Below are 15,603 nucleotides of genomic sequence, written 5' to 3' on the forward strand. Positions count from 1 at the left end.
AAATACAATTTATCACTAGGCTGTCCCCAAGACAAGGCTCATGAGCCCAGCAGGACCAGCCCTGAAGTCTGTGAGTGGCACAGTCAGGGCTGGGTGTGTGCAGCTCCCTGTGTGATTCTGGTCCTGTGCCACCTGTAATATATCCTCATCCTATGCTTCAGAGGCACGTGTTTGTCTTGGCTAAATTCCTCCTTCTACTAAATCTATATCATCTCTGAAAGGTTGGGGCAGAGCAAGAGTTGGTGCTTAAATTTCTTTCTTATCTGGATACCATTTAATCGACTTTTGACTTTTTATACAGCATCTCTTCCATGTGTGACTTTCTTTTCACTCTTGTTCTGAAGTGAACAGGATGTGATATGCTCAAAACAACATCTGAGGCTATCAAAACACAATGAATATTGTGTGAAAAATATAAAAGAAAAGGAGAAAACATTAAAAAGATTTAGTTCCAGTGAAAGAGCATCTCATCTTCCTACCTCATTCTTGGCCTCTGAGGCTTACCTTGAGGTGAGCATAGGAATCATCAAAAGCTGCCCTTTCTTTGACAGTCAGGACTTATTTCTGTGTCTGTTAAAGCCCTTTGCACATTAATGCCCTGGCCCTTTGTTGGATTCCCTTTTTCTGTGGCTTGGGCAGGACAGCTGTAACAACTTCACTGAAATGTCCAAGAGCAGAATAAAATCAGTCTGGCAAAGAAATGTTAGTTTCTTTATCCTTGTGGGATTGTGTGTATATACAATAAAGGGGAGTTCAGTGTTCCTTACTGGTTACTTAGAAGATTACCCTTCCAGCAGCCTCAGTTCACTGAGGCACTTAAGCATGGATTTAATTTTAAGCACAGAATGAAGTGAGAGCCAGTTGTCAGCTCTGTGCTTTTCATCTCCCCAGCTTGAATTATCTTCCTTGCTGCTCTGATCTTATCTTCCACTTACATATTCTCAGTCCTCTATGGCTTCCTATCTTGTCACCTGTTTCACATACCTTAATCTCACCTTAAAAATGCCACCCAGTTCTTCCTATCTGCAGGGATTTGCCTCACACAGAGGCAGTCTCTCAATCCCACCTGACACTGGCAAATTCTCTTGACCTGCAGCACATTCTTTTTTTCTGAGCACAGGGCTGCTACTCTTCTTCCCCTGTTCCTGTCCCCCACCCCACCAGGGACCTTGCTGGTGGTCCCTTGCCACATATGCCAGCACTTTCCCAAATAATTCTCAGCCTTTATTCCTCTCACTCATCTCATTGTTCTTTACCATAATTTAATTTGAATGTATGGTATGGATTAAAAAATCCAGAACAACAGGTGTCACAAAGAATTAAATTCTCAAACGACAGGGTCAATATTCTTTGTAAGAGCTGTGTAAATTCAGGTGCAAAGGTCAGGCATGGATCTGAGCTCCAGCTGACCTAGGGGGTTCATTCCTGGTCACTGCATGGAAAGACAAGTGGGTGATGTTTGAGGAAGGAGGCCCAGGAGAGATACCAATGCACACAGTGCCTCTCATTTGCATTTCCCTTGCATGTTAATGTCTGTGGATGCTTTATTTTAGAGCTGATTGGAAGGACTGATTACATCAGTCTGTTATTGAAGGAAGGTATTTGCAGAGGACAACAATAATAAAAGCTGTTAAAGCTTCAATACATACCAGCTTTCAAAATCACAAAAAATGTCACCCTTTCAAGATTTTTTGGTCTTCACCTTTTCAGCTCTTCCAATTTTAACATAGTAAATGTAGTAAAACCTCTGGTGAATGGCCATTTAAACTTTTATTACAGCTTTGATGCTAGAGGACAGAACTTGGTCACTCATGAAGTTGTGCTACTATTCACTGTAAATATAGCAAATCAGTTCTCCCTTTTATGATAAACTGCACTTTATTTCTTATAAAGTGCTGTAATTTCACTCTACTGAAACACTTTTTCTCCCCAGCAAAATTAATTTCAAGTCATGTTTATTTACCTGACTAACCTTGTCTTTGCTTGTTGCATCATTTGTTTTTCAGTAAGTGCTGCTGGGATTTACTGTGACTTGTTAACTATTACTTCCACCAATTGCCTGTTTAAATTGTATTATTCAGATTGTAACATGGCTGAAATGACAGGAATTAAAAATAGATCCTTTTCTCTAGGGCTCAAGACATAGAACATAAAATAAAATGCCTTGAAAACTTGTTAAAAGCCCGGATTAATTCTAAAATTCATAAATAAAGTGATTGCAGCAATTAACTTCGTCTCTCTTAAGAGACTCTAACTATACAAGTTAATCTCTGAAGGTTCTTTGAAAGTATTGCCCACAGTCATTTCCAGGCACGAGGTCTCAGCAGAGCCCTGTCCTACTTGAGAGGCTCAGGCTCGCTGAGGCAGGAGGATTTCTGACTGATGCTCCTAGGAGTCTGCCTTTGCTTTGCTGCAAATGTGCTCTGGGAGCAAGAGCCAAAAGCAGTGGTGGCATGTAATCATTAGCAAAGACTTCTATAACCCTTTTAGAAGTCAGCTCTGACCGCATTTCCAAATGTGTCCCTGCCACGAGCAAGTTACTTTGTTTGTGAGAATTAATTCAAAGCCAGTAACAAACTACCGGGACAGTTTTGTCTGAGGTTCTGCTCATAAATTTGAGAATGCCCCATTTACCAAGTGACCAGTTTTACTTAAACATTTTTCAAACACTGCCTTAGAGAATTAGGAAGACCAGGAGAGGGAGAAGAGTTGCTGTTTCTGTTTAAAACACAAGCCAGAGGTTTTTAATGATCTTTAGTCTGCAGCTCCCACAGGCTAACTCAGGATCGCAGCAATGTGCTGTTAATTAGCTAGGTTGTATAATTTGAGCCATGGCTGTGTGCAATTCAATGTGAGTGACAGAAGCTGCTCAAAAGGCAAAATAAAATGTGTGGGATATGAAGTTGCTGAGCTCCCTGTGCCTCTTCAGCCTGCAATAAGTACTAGAGCTGGCTGTTTAAAAATTGGCCCACAGCTGTCCACAGACCATTGTGGTGGTATTGCAGTCCCTAGGTGATACCTGAAAGCTGCTGGTCATATCCTTCACTCCAAAAAAGGAGTGAACAAATAAATCCCAAAAGAGCTGCAAAGCTCCATACTCTAACTGAAATAGCTTAATTGTTTTGTAGCAAAGGAAAAAACACCTTGTTTTCCTGGCAGGGGCTGGAGGCAGATGCACACCTTCACATTTGGACTAAGCTGGCCAGTCCCAAAGCAGCTCTCATGCAGGAGCCAGGGATCTGCAATGCAGAGAAGAGTTTCTGATTTTACAGATCAGAAAACTGAAACACAAAAAGGTAAAATTAATTACCCCAGATCTGTTTTTCCCATGGTATTGTCATTTATAAAACTGGATCTGGTCCATGCTAATTCTTCATCCAGTTGGCTCTGAAGCTTTTCTGTCCTGTTTAGTGCAGCACATCTTCAATCACAGGCAATATATTCTGTGACAGAGCCTTGTAGGTCTTGCATAGTGGGTAGATAGAGCAATAAAGTGAGTGTGTAAGGACTGAAGTGCAGCTTCTCATCACAATTACTTGGCAGTCATGCCTTGAGTTCAGAACACCCTGAACGATGGTCTAATTCTTACTACATTTATCACTGGTAAAGATGTGGTTGCTGATCTCACTGAAGGCTCCTTCTGGTTTTTAAGTGATTATTTTGCTTTAAGGCATGATGTGTCCCAGCACTTTCTATCAGTTATAAATTCTACTTTTCCCCCTAGGGCCCAGTGGAATTTGTCATGGATGTTTTTGCTGCTGTTGGGTTCTGGGAGGCCATTCTGGCTCACTGTTATCTATAGCACTCTCAAAAGCTTGGGTTTAGTTACATTTCAAGAACAGATTCTCTGTTTCTTGTAAACTGCAAATGTCCTTGAAGAACATTTAATTCTCTGCAGTTTTCCATCTTAGATTTTATCAAAATGTATAGCAAACACAGTTAAATTCCTTTACAGATAAAAATGAAGGACATATGGTTGAAAAAGACATACGGATACAAAATGTGCATATTTATACAAACATGCCCTGGTCAGCTGAGATTATCCTTTTCTTTCTCTTGTGATCAAAATGCAATAAGACAGAGAGGATAGTGCAGTTCCTACAGAGCCAGATATGAACCTTGCAAAAGGCATTAGGAAGATTTCCAGTGATTTCCCTCAGCCTTGGATCAGATCTTTGTTGCTGGGTGAACACCAGTAAGCAGTTTGGGCTAACTTTAACCATGTGCAAAGCCCTTGTGAGCAGTTAAAGACACCAAATATTTTCAGTGTAATTTCATTTCCATTTTGAGTGTGTACTAAATGCTAAATAAATGAATAAATAAATAAAATAAGCTTAACCAAAGAAAAGAACAACCTGCATGATGGATTCATAAGGAGGTGATGATATGGACAGAAAGGTTTGCCTGTTGTTTCTGACTCAGTTCCCAGGGAAATCGATAGGAGATAACTCTGTTTGCATCTGAACAGTGCTAGTTACCTTCTCTACAGCTTCTGAGATGCTCAACTCCTGTGTGGGTAAACAGCTCAGCTAGTAAATAAGTGTGTAGAGTCTGTAGAGCTACACCAGCTACATGAGATGATCTGTTCCTAAAGCATCTGCCTGTAACATCAAATATTCAGACAACCCAAGAGTTTAGCTGTTTGAATTTCAAAATCTCATAAAGATAAATCTCATAAAGTGCTCTGCTGTCAGCTTATAAACATGGTTTGTGTTTTTCTTGTGCTGCTTGTGTTTTCTGAGAGGATTGTTTTCATAGTTTAATAAGAACATTCATGTCCATGACACACCTTCCAGCAATCCTATTTCAATATACTGAAATACCTCATCAGTGGCAGCTTTGGATTGAAAATGGGCTTTTGTGAATCATGGGGACCATTAAAAAGAAGACATTTTCTTGTCTGTATGTTCAACAGCTTTCTAATTTCTCTTGTTTCTTTCAAGTAGCATTGCAATTGCCTGTGTTGGTAGAGCATTTTACAAATCACTAAGATTTAAATTCTTTTCCTAGTCTCTAATGAGATCAAATGTAGCCAAACAAATCTGGAAGATTTGCACTCTGTTATGGGCAATAGGGAATATTTCCTATAGTAATTCCTGTTCTGTTAATATCAGGTAAGAGTGTCCATGTGTATATTGCATGACTCTCATTTTATTTCCTTTCTACCTTTAAATGTTGCTATATTTCATAACAAATATGATGTAAAAAGCCACTTCTCAGTAACGGGGAGGAGAAAAAGAAGATGCATTAAAATATTGGGTATTTCCTGGTGAAGCAGCTTGTGTTGCCAGCTCCCATTCCCATTCCATGGAAGCTGAGGGCCTTCCAGCTTTCTCTTGTTTTCAGCAAAGCCTGTGGGGCTCAGTGGCTCCTGCAGTGCTCTGTGCTGGAGATGTGCTGTGGCTGCTGGCAGTTATATGTGCAGTGCTGGGAGATCTCAGGGAAAATGGATTTATGAGGAATATGAACTCCCAACTGCAACACTGCATCAAGGTGGTCTAGAAACTGATGAGCTCAGAACTCACCTCAATACTTAAGTAAAGCAGCCAGAGCTGTCAATTGGAAAAAGGGTATGCCTGAAAAGGAAAAGGCATGTGATAGATGCCATCTATCCTCTCTCTCTCTCAAACTGAAATCTGTATTTCCCTGTGTGTCCCTCTCAGGCTGCAATGGGAAGGTTGCATGGCCTGGGGGCTGGGAGGCTGCTCAAAGTGCCACAGGTCAAATCTCACTTCTGCACTGGATGAAGATAAACCTTCCTTATCTGTTCAGCCATGAGATAGCAACAGCTGTCCTGTGCAGGGCCAGGAGCTGGACCTTGAGGATCCTTGTGGAGCCCTTCCAGCTCAAGATATTCCACCATTCTGTGATTCCAAGGGGCAGCAGTGGATTTATGGTAAAACAAAAGGGAGGAAAGTTGTGGAGCTTCTTTGCAGGAAGATGCTTCCAGTGCAAGCTTCTCCCTCCAGACCAGCACAGGGTAAGCAGCTGGTAGGAAAGATAAGAATTCCAGGCTTGAGAGGCCACCCAATCCTCCTGCTCCAATGGGATAACTGCACCAGTCCTGACAGCTGCCTGTCTAATCTATCTTCAGAGATCCCCTCTGATGGGACCACCCTGTCTATAAATAATTATCTATTATATATAATTATATAAATATTATATATTATTTTATAAATAATAAACTATTCCTTTCATTTCTCTTTCCATTAAATAATTTTCTTGATGCGTGTCTTGAATCTTCTGTTTACTGCTGCTCAACCTATTTGACATACAAAGGAAAAGGATTGTTCTTTCCTTGCTTGCATAAAGTGCTCCCAGTTAAGCACACCCAATCTTTTCCTGTTTGATGTTTATTTTGCAGTGCATTGTGTAGTAGTAAGGGTATGAAAACAATCTGAACCCACCAGCCAGCTCAGAAAGTGTCAGCCAAGGATGCTAAAAGGCCTAAAACTTTGGAGAAGTTTGAACTTGAATTTAGATGACAAGCTTTGGCCAGGGGCCAGCTGTTGCTAAAAACCATTCTGCTGTGCAGACAGCAGCTTTAACAAGCTGGAGAGATGGGCTGCCAGCCAAGCTTTGCTGGGCACAGGCAGAAACCTGGGCCACGTGCTGAATAGGAAGTGCAAGAAAGACAAAATATTGATGTCCAGGGGCCCTGCACATACAGACAGGTCATTCTGGGGCTGGACACACAGAAGGCCAAGTGACATTTGGTAGCTGATGTGGGCACAAGCAGCACTTGAGCCTCAAAGATACTGTGTTAGGGCCAACCCCACTTATAAAAATACCCCAAAAGGCCAAGAATCACTCCTGAGAAGTGCTCTTGGCCCCTTGGGACTGCAGTGTGAAGCTGGAAAGTCAGTCTCAGCCCCACCTCTTGCCAGTCAAATATGAATATACAAAATATGGAAGCATATTGTCTGCTGTCACAACTCATCTGTAAAGCAGATGTTTCTTCTGGGGAATTATTCATGCTAAAGATCACACTTCAAAGTTAACAATAATTGTCATTTGTTCCCTTTAAAAAAAAAAATGAAAGCTGGAAATCAAATTAATGACTACATTTTCTCAAGGGAAGAGACAGAAGAGGGAATATGATCCTTTTGGTATATTTGTAGCAAATAGTTTTAGGCAAACATATTGGTTCCACACTATTTTCACATGGATTTAGATAAGAGGGATACAAATAACAGGGGAATAAGAGAAATTTCAGAGGAGGATGGGACAGGAAAAAGAGTACAGAGGGGCTGAAATGAGAAGACTCTACGGTCTAGAGGGTGAATACATTTGGGCAACAAAGAAAGCAGCATCCTGAAGGGAAAAGCAGTCCATAAATGTGTAGAAATTGCAGAATCCTGCGCTAGCAGACAAAGGCAGGCAGGTATTTTTAGGGCAGTATGGTAAACACGATGCTGAGAGACTTGGCTCAATGTCCTGCATTGTTCCTTAAACCTGGCTGTGCATGTGACCTGTCTTGGTGTGGGCAGGCTGCAAGGAGAGGCTGCAGCCCATGAGGTTTTCTTATGGGTCACTGCTCTGCAGCCTCCTGGTTAAGACCTCATTTGTTTCAGTGAGCTCCTACGACTTCACAGAAGCCAAAAGCAGCTGTGTTTCAAATTACTGCATGCTTTATCACCCAGACAAATTTTTACCTGCCTTGGGTCAAATACAGGATGAATGGCAGCCTCTAAGTGTTTATGAATTGCCTGGGAAGTCAGAGTCCTGTGTGACACTGTTCTTGGACTCACAGGCTTCTTTCCCATGAATGAGTTAAATGGTGCCAAGGCACATTCCCAGGCACCAGAGCTGAGCTGTGTGCCTGCATTGCCAGGATGGTCCTGACTGGTCTGCCATAGAGGTGCAGAACCCCCTTTTGGCTGCTTTGGGTCCCACAAGCCTGTCCATATAGAAATCTTCCACATGAAACATTTTGGACTCACTCACTGACCAAGATTTTCAACAATAATATTTTGCTGGGTAAATTTCTGATCTTAACTGACTATATGCACAATTTCAGAAGTGGAAAAATGCCTATTTTGCATTTATGTCAGCCACATAAACACTGATGTATGGACCTATATAACTGTTTATTGTTAGTGAAAGTTAAGAAAATATTTTGAAAAATGATACCAATATTTTGATTCTTCATATTTATCTCTTGGAAATTCCTTGGATCATTAATCAATATTGTTACTTCCCTTACCAAAGACTATTCAAAAAACTATAAATGCATTTCAGAGTCAGGCTTCATCAAGACTTCTTATCATCAGTTCAGAAGCTTGTACCAAGGGCTAGTGCAATTGCTGTTATGAACTTTGAAAAGGGTAGTTGAATGCTATAGCCTTCATTAAGTTTTGATAAATGCATTCACTTCAAGTTTGTATCCCAAAGGTGTTACTTTGGCTTGACTAACTCAAGAAAAAATGATGTGTGTTGGAATTTTCAGGATGAGTGTCTTACCTGGAAGGTGGGAAGGAAACACAGGTATTATTTAGATATTTAAATGTATTTATTTTTAATATTAAAGCTGACAATTCATGACATGTCTGTGCTCATTTTATTTCCAGTTCCTAAAATCAGCTCCCCTCTTGAGCCGGTTTGGGATTAAGGGTCTGGTGTATAAATTGTTACATGGCACAGTGCTGGATAATTAAACAGCTGCTTTGCACAGAGCTCCCTCCCTCTCTGACAAAGCAGATGTTTGATCTTTCTGCTGATTTCCAGTGTTCCTCAGTAGCACACAGTGTAAATCAGCTTTGCTCACAGCTCTGATCTGTTGGAGCTTCCTGAGCACGGATCAGAGCCTGGCGTCCGGCGCTTGGTACCTCAGGGTTGCCTGCATCTCATGGTACTGCAGAAAAGAGAGAGTTTGCAGCTTTTGTGGCTGTTTTAAGTACAAGTACATATTCAGAAATGATCATCACTAGGAGAGTTTCAACTGTAATTTACTTTTGACCTTTGGTGTGAATCTACCTCCATAATTTTTTCTAAGAGCTGTGCACCTGTCCCAGTGAGTGCCCATCAATCAGCACATCCCCATGAGTGAAGGTACATCAGCACATCCCTGTGAGTGGTCACCAGCACTTCCCAAAGAGTGCCCACCAGCACATCCCACTCAGTGCCCATCACCCCATCGCAAAGAATGCCCATCACCCCATCCCAGTGAGTGCCCACCAGCACATCCCAATGAGTGCTTATCACCCCATCCCAAGGGGTGCCCATCACCCCATCCCAATGAGTGCTTATCACCCCATCCCAATGAGTGCCCATCAGTCACCCCATCCCAATCAGTGCCCACCAGCACATCCCCACCAGGCCAGAGCAGCTCCCCCCAGTCTAACACCTGTTACAGGTGTCAGACCCGGTGCCATCATTTGCATTCCAATAGCTGTGAGTGGGAGCACAGCCCTTACAGGAGGAGCAGGAGCAAGAGGGATGCACAAATGGGAGTTGCCTTTTGCCTCCCTCCTGCAGCTGGCAATGACAGCCTGAGCTGCTCAACTCCATCCTGAGCCCTCAGCAGCATCCACTCAGCACCCTGGGTGAGAGCTCACGGGGTGTGTGTGTGTCAGCAGGAGAGTGTGAATCTCTCCTGTGCTTACCTTCTGGTCAGAAGCACCAAGCAAATCCCAAGTGATAGATGAGCTGAACAAAACAATGCATCAGGTCAAGTGGAATACATTCCTCATCAAGCTGGAAAGATATTCCTGCATCATTCTTTTCTGCCCTTTGTTATCACTTGATTTTTAAAAAGACTCTGTGTGCACAGAGCTGCAATGAGCAGCATCCTCCAAGTAAAGCCCTCCTGCCCTGCCCTGCTCCCAGGGTCTTGTGGCTGATGCTGGAGCTGCTTCCCAGTGTGTCAGGCAGCTGCTAAAAACTGTGATGAAAAGAGGAACATGATAGTATTATATATATTATAATATTATATATATTGGGAAGTGATAGCCAGGCTGTCCCATGGAAGTGTGTGTGTGAGAGTCAAGCCAGACAGCCTGACCATCCTGTCTTCAATCAAACACTGATTTCCAAAGGCCTGTACTTCCTCAGACACATATTTCCATTTAGTTATGTGCTTTGCTAGGATAAATTTCATACAATGTGGAGATTTTTGGACTTGCAGATTTTTTAATTGGCCCTGCTAGTATGTACACGATGTTCTTATTCCTAATTTATGTTATACATATTTATACCCATTTCCAGTGTATTTATAATGGGAATAAAGTTTATACCTCAATCCACATTTACTCCCAGATGGGAAAATGCCCATGAACTTCTTATTCAGGGGATAAATGGGTATTGTAGTACATGGTCCATATTCTGCATTGTTATATGCTGATCCAACTCCCCAGATCCTTCAAATTACCTCTTTGGAAGTGAGTGAGGGAGATGTGCCAAATTCAGAGCCTGGCTGAGAGTCTGGCTTATTTTCTAGAGATGCTGAATATTCCAGGGCTTGCACAGTATCTTTCAGATATATAGAAGAAATAACTGCCTTAGAAATCCTCTCTTCACAGAGACAACAATTTAAAATTATTGTATAACATGCCCTTTTCTCCATCACATGGTCCTCATTTTGTTCACCATTATTTTTAATGGACCAATTTTCTCTCTTCCTTTTCATCCACTGAGTCCTTATTATTATTATCATCATCAAATTCTTTGTGGGCTGCCAGCATTTGATATTTCATTTCACTGATTTAATTATCTCTGTGGCTTGTTATGGGCCTGATTATTTTAATAGATCTCCAAATCCTCCTCTTTACCAAAATGCTTACATGCAAATCTGTTTGCTCACTGTTTATATGGTCCTTGGTTCTTGGGCCCTTTTGTACCTTGCTTTTGTTCCAGGGATGTTTTAGACTGATCAGATTTTACAGCTTCACCCACTGAACATGGGCAGACAGGTAACACAACAGGGCCTTCCCATGTGCAGGTAAAAGGATGTTACACTGGTTTAAATAATCTGATTTTGTCTTCTGAGCATCATCACCATCTTTGGAAACTTGGACAAGGGATAAAAGAAGCCACTCTGAGCTAAGGGGATTTTTGCTGTCATCTCTGCTGTGGATTAAACAGTTCCTTGTACGGGCTGCTAAGATTTTCTGCCTGACACGATGCTCTAGGAATGACACAAAAGGAGTCCTCACTGTGAGAGCTCCTGCTACAGCTTTCATTGTGTTTCACAGGCAGCTCCCCAAAACATTGCCCTTTATGCTCTATCTTTATGTGATCCAGAATATTTGACTCATCCCTCAGCAGCACCCCAGTGGCTGGCCCCTCAATTCTCATTCCTCCTGCAAACCAGGCCAGCCATGTGCTGTCAAGAGAGATCTTGTAGCTGTTGGTCTTTCAGAGAACCTCAGCCCAGCTTCTGCATTGTGCTGACTGGCCTCCTGTAATTGCAATTACTTTAGGAATAATGATGGACACACACATGGACACGCTGTAATTGTGTGAGTTTCTTGGATCTATTATAATCAAGAGTCCATAAATAACTGCTTCTAATAGATTTGACTAAAGAAGGTAATTGCTACTTAAATGGTTAATTCATTGCATGTTAATTAAGTCCTCAATAGGTGAGAACATTTTAATGGAAAATAACTCAGAAAGCATATCTTTAATAATTATTATTTGCCTGAAAAGGATCTGATGCAGAAGTCATGTAATGACAAGCTCTAATTGATGTTTTTAAAATATATTTATTATGGATAAATAGTTACTTTATTGCACATATCTCTTTCCTTCATATGCACAAGTTCCCAGCTGGAGGCCCTGTTCTGTTTTATTTTAGTCTGTTCTTCCCTGCTTTGGAAAATTCTCTCACTTGTGCTTGTAAAATAATCTCAGTCACTGCAGCACAAAGCAGGATGTGAGCAGAGGCAGGGAGCTGCTGGCTTCTCCAGAAAAAGTTCTAGTTTTAACTTCAATTGACTGTTCAGCTTTAGGTTTTGTGATGGTACTGGGTGCAAGGCCAACAGAATTCTGTTTTCTACACAGTTAGGCTTGGAGTGTGAGACAGAGAAACCCTTGGAAGCTCCAGAGATGGAAATCAAAGTAACAGGCCAGGGCAACTTTTTTGTAGACATCCTCACAACTCCCAGATCACAGAGGTGCACAGATGGTCCCTATTGTGTCACATCTCAGAAGAGAAAGTTGTAATTGGGGTCCTCCTGGACACCTGGATGTTGCTCCCATGGTGATGGCACATGAGCAGAGACCTTCTCACCTGGGGAGCGTGCAAGGTGCCAGGCCTGAGTAAAATGGTTGTGCAGAAAGAAAGGATAAGTTGCAATGTCCATTGTTGATGATTTCATTTGCCATGAAGGAATGAGGAATGGGAGCTGGACAGTTGGACTGGATGTGCTTCAGGCAATACAGCAGTGTCCCAACCGTGTTTAATCAAATATCCTGGGAGGAGTTTGAACTGGGAACAAGTAGTATCAGATTTAAGGGCTGGGGGATAGACAGCTGATGTTCTTTCCTGGCAAAAATATTATGAGAAAGCCTGTCCTGACCTTTCCTTAGCACTCACTTGCTGTTTATCTTCACATATCTTCACCTCTCTGTGATTCACTGGCATCTTTGGCATCACTGGGCAGTCATTGTTCTTATTTGTTTGTGAATTGAAAGAGAGGTCCTCTGAGACTAAAATGAGCAGTGGACAGGAAATGGATCTGTTGGTAGCACTGGTAGGGTGGGGATAGCCTTTAAAATGTCACTGCACTTCCCTGGATCTCTTTTTTTCCCCATCCATAAGATGGAGTTAACTATACACATTTCCTTCATGAAAACCATTTAGTATTTTCTGTTGAAAAATCCTATATATGTTATAAGTGTTAATCATTTTTGTCACTCAGGCACTGATTTAGGAATTTCTGGAGTACTCCCACATGTTGAAAATCACACCTATCTTAAGGACGAGAATATTAGATCCCAGTACAGAACTGGGCTAATTTGACAATGACATATTTTTCTAGGATAATGCCTCAGATAGATCTTATATAAGAAAATGAATTGCACTTATATCTAGAAAGAACTATGGATCATATGATTTTACCTGTTTAAATCCAGCACTGCTGCATTTATTGAAGGAATTTATGTATGTTTGTGGTGGGGTTTCCAGAGAGACATTGCATCCTTCTCTTCTCTTGGTCCTTTGTACCAATGCTTAATCAACTGTTTACTTATGTAAAAATTCTTGTTTCCTGGATTTTTTTTCCTTTTTTTTTTTGCAGGAAAAATAGCTAAATTACTGAGGAAGTTTTCTTTTTCCTTTTTTTTTTTTTTTTGTTTCAGGGTGTAAATTGGGCATCAGGTTGGTGGTTGACTCAAAAATTAACAACCCTTGAGTCTTACAGCTCCTGGGTTCCTGTTGCTGAAAGGAGATGCCCATCATTATTTAATTGAGAAAGTTGTTGAGGTAAGTCCTTAGGGATTTAATCTGATGAAGATGGTGCTTATTCAGTAAAGAACAAACACTTTAATACCAGGTACCATCCCAATGAGTTATCCAGCTCGACTTTTGAATAGTCACTATGAACTGGAAAGAGGAAATCATGGAGTGTCAATAGAGCAAGTTTGAATGCTACTGTCATAATCTGCTTATACTGATACATCAAAATTCATCTTTAATCCTTGTGTGGGGTTTGAAAGGTGTATTCAGAAGGTCCACCTTCAGTCCAGGTTTTATGAACCAATAGAGAAACATCTGATGGTCTGAGAATAGCAGGCAGTGAGCAGGAATCCACCTTAGGGCAAGAGTGAGGAACCAGTGGGCAAAATCTGACACTCAGACCACTGGATGCAGCCTAAATTGTCAGAGTAAAAACCCAACAAGGCCAGATTTGAAGAGACAGCAAATAACTTTCATGCAACCAGCTAACAGAGCTTAAAAAACATGGATACGCTTCCAGATGTAGAAGTACTTGTGCAGGGCTGGCAAAAAAAATAAACTTCAAGTCTGGACCAATCTGTGAGCAAATTACCCTAGTGTTTAACTTCTAATAATTAGCTCAATAATTGGGTGGGAAAAACATTAACTCCTTATCCATAAAGGAGCATCAGGGGATGCCAAAGTAGGTCATTAGCTAATAAACCCCTGCAGGCTCAGGAGAGGGAAGGGGAGGTCTGAAGAGGCTGTTGGGAAAGGGCAGTGGGAAAGCTGTACCCCCAAACCTCTGCCTCTCCTGGTTTCACTGCCTGGGAGAGTGCTGACTTTCAGCTTCCAGGTATTTGATTCATCTTCTTTGGGGAGACTGCTAGATTAGGAATCAGAGAATTAATTGGCAGACCTTCAGCTAATTGTAAGCAAGAAAGCAATCCCTGAAACCACAGTGGAGATTGATTAATTCAGAAATGTCTCATCACAGAATATGAAGAACGCTTTTCCCCTTCCTCTCAGCTGCAGCTTCCTACTTCAAGTGTTAGGGAAGAAACTATAAACTTGTTTGAATCACAAGCAAAACTGTAAGCTGCCCCCAAAAAGGGGAAAGAAAGTATATTTAATGCTTATACATTATATAACACATAAGCATATATCATTTAAAAGTACATTAGCAACCTGACTTATTTCCTCATTTTGGACATGATGCATTAAAAGGGAAAATGCCACAACTGCAGTTTTCTTCTTACATAAAGCAGATTTGTGTCCACAGTGCCTGTGCCCAGGCCTGGTGCACAGGAGCAGCAAATCCTGCTTGCCAAGGAGTTGATTTCATTGCTTTTCCTTGAAGGCCATTGCCGAAGGTTCTTGGGCAGTGTGGCCCAGGAGGTAAAGGTGGCAAAAAAGGAGCCTGGTGGACTCTGCTCACAGCTTCTTTCAGGTGTCTGACTTGAACAGAGGGGAGGCTTGTGGTAAGCAAGCAAGGATTTTGCAGAGATTTGTTAATGCAGGCAGGCAGTGCACACATCCACCCTACTCTGGATTTACACATCTCTGAAATATCCTTAGTAAAAATGTGGTGTCATGGAAGGTCCGCTTGGGCAGCTGAAAGCCAACTCCTCCTCTTGCACAAAGATTAATCAAAAAAAGTCTGTTGAGGTTGATTTGCACGTTCTCTTACAGCCTGGCACCTGGAGCAGTAACTAATGAGAGGTGCTGTGGAGGAACTGCCTTGTAAGGAGATGGTCATGGAGATGAACCACAAACAAAGTGCAGGAAAGTTAAATTGCAGCTGCTAAACCTGGGAAACTTCCCTGTATACAAGGTTTTCTATTTAATGGGATTGACTATTTAAACACATTTTTCAGGCCTCTTCCATGTATTAGAAAACCTTGCAAAATGTTTTTCAAATCACTCTCCAAAGAAAATTTCCCCCCATTTTTTTATTTTTTCTGGTACCTAAGGGTTGCCTGCATCTCACAGTACTGCAGAAAAGAAAGAATTTGCAGCTTTTGTGGGTGTTGTAAGTACAAGTACATATTCAGAAATGATCATCACTAGGAGAGTTTCAACTGTAATTTACTTTTGACCTTTGGTGTGAATCTACCTCAATAATTTTTTCTAAGAGCTGTGTACCTCCTGTGAAGCCCTGTTTGTATCCTGATCCAAAGAAAGGGCTATAACTCTTCACCAAAGGTCCTTTGGACATGACAAGG

This window comes from Agelaius phoeniceus, chromosome 16 (assembly GCF_051311805.1).
Source record: "Agelaius phoeniceus isolate bAgePho1 chromosome 16, bAgePho1.hap1, whole genome shotgun sequence".
NCBI lineage: Eukaryota > Metazoa > Chordata > Aves > Passeriformes > Icteridae > Agelaius > Agelaius phoeniceus.